Genomic DNA, 1,783 nt, shown 5'->3' with positions numbered 1-1,783 from the left:
CGACTGAGCGGCTAACACTTTCATTTTCACATGGATATTACATGTGTGTGTGTGATTGTATTATGTGAACTTATCTCTTGTGTTTCCCTTGGGCACTATGACAGTCAGTGCTAAGGTAACCAATGTGGGGCAGATGAGCTTGGCCAATGGGCTGACTTCTTCTGTTCAGTATTTACACAAATGACGCCATAATGGTTTAACCTCAAGAAGAGACTGAAATGGGAATTTGAGGATCTTAGGCAGAGCCCAAGGAAGAAAAACTTGCTAAATACCTTTGAGTGGAAGAGAGGGGTGGGGTTGAAGAGAATCTTTTCTGCTACCCTTGATAGCCTGGCAGGTTAGGTAGGGGCTTTTCTTTTCCTTTTTTTTTGCAAAATTGGCCAAGGAGTTCTGAGCTCTGCTCTGCTATTGGATCCCTGTGCTCTGTGTCTTCTCATCCAGCTAAGTGTCCCATGTTTGGCCCAGCGATCCAGTAACCAAGTCCAAGTTCATGTCTGTGTGTCTGGTCTGGAGCCTGTCATCTTCTAAGGAAGTGCAATCCTGGACTCCGTGCTCTCTCTCTGAGGAAGACAGATGGATCAGCAAATCGTGGGCTGGAGACAGGAACTCAGGCCCCACCTCCGGCCTGTCAATTCCAAGCCCCTCAGAACCTCTGTTGTAGCTTGCTGCCATGGCAACTGCTGAGGAAAACACCTGGCTGAGAGGGAGCCTGCCAAAACCCACTGGAGCAGCAGCGAGGAGGGACAAGGAAGAGGGTATTTCCGGGACAGTCAGGGAGCAGTTAGAGACGAGGGGGCCAGATCTGAGCCAGCTAGCCCGAACAGTCTGGAAGTGTTTGACCCAGAGTTTAAACCACAGAGGTTGAAAATATAAATTTTTTTTAATTTAATATAATTGTTTCTGTAAACGCTAAATACTGAAGGACTCTTTGTGAATTGCTTTCTCAATCTTTATTCTGGGGCATGATGACCAGTAAGAAGGCTGGCCTCCATTCCTGGCCCTTCATGGGGTTTATAATTACAGCAGATCCACAGAGAGCTCCCAAACACCCCGGCCAGCCAGGCGGACACCAGCTGTTTGCACATAGACCTTGAAGACAGCGATGCCTGCAGACAGTAAAACATGTTCTCATATTAGCATCTTGCTAGGACCACTGCTCCCTTACACTGTTAACATAAGACACAGGAGGCAAAGTGGCTTCCCTGTGTGTGTTTCTCCTCTCCACTCCCTTTTCTTTTCTTTTTTTTTTAACACAATGTTTTAAATTTCAGGTTCTGTGATCTAACTTCCCATTTCCCACTCACAAACAAATGACATCTGGCCACTCTCAACAATAAACTTGGAAAGATGAGACATTTCCTGTTAGTTCTTCTTGTAACCCCTGCTTAAACTTTCAAATTCCTGAAAGAATTGCCTGAAAAATAAATGGATCATTAAAAAGTGAGGAAAAGATTGGGGGTGGGGGTGGAGGGGACCAGCACAAGGGCCCTTTGACAATTAATGCTCATAAGCTCTTACCAGTATTTCTGCTTTTCTTTCTTTCTTTCTTTCTTTCTTTTTTTTTTTTTTACCATGTCAGAGCCCTGAAAGATCAAAACAGATTTTGTTATTCTGCACAACCACCCTGTGGAAATAGCAATAGGTAAAACCTTCCACCAGGCTGCTGGAACCCCCATTGTGGCTAATTGCCCAATTCCTTTAAGTGGTGGCAGATAATATTATTTTAAAGCACTCATCTGTTTTTTAGCACCCTGCTTATCTATCCACTCTATTTCTGAGAAAT

General features: G+C 44.5%; 1 long non-coding RNA gene across 1 annotated transcript; it reads right to left on the bottom strand.

The window, feature by feature from the left end:
* Nucleotides 1–932: 932 nt before the first annotated feature.
* Nucleotides 933–1,385, bottom strand: LOC145509439 (uncharacterized). The gene is made up of 2 exons (XR_014056088.1): nucleotides 1,305–1,385; nucleotides 933–1,106 (listed from the first exon to the last, which is right to left on the bottom strand). It is a non-coding gene; the product is annotated as an uncharacterized LOC145509439 (long non-coding RNA).
* Between the last annotated feature and the right edge of the window lie 398 nt (nucleotides 1,386–1,783).

This window comes from Giraffa tippelskirchi, chromosome 6 (assembly GCF_054371585.1).
Source record: "Giraffa tippelskirchi isolate mGirTip1 chromosome 6, T2T-mGirTip1v1.2.pri, whole genome shotgun sequence".
Lineage (NCBI taxonomy): Eukaryota > Metazoa > Chordata > Mammalia > Artiodactyla > Giraffidae > Giraffa > Giraffa tippelskirchi.
Note: the sequence above shows the minus strand (reverse complement) of the source record. Positions and strands in the feature narration are given on the sequence as shown.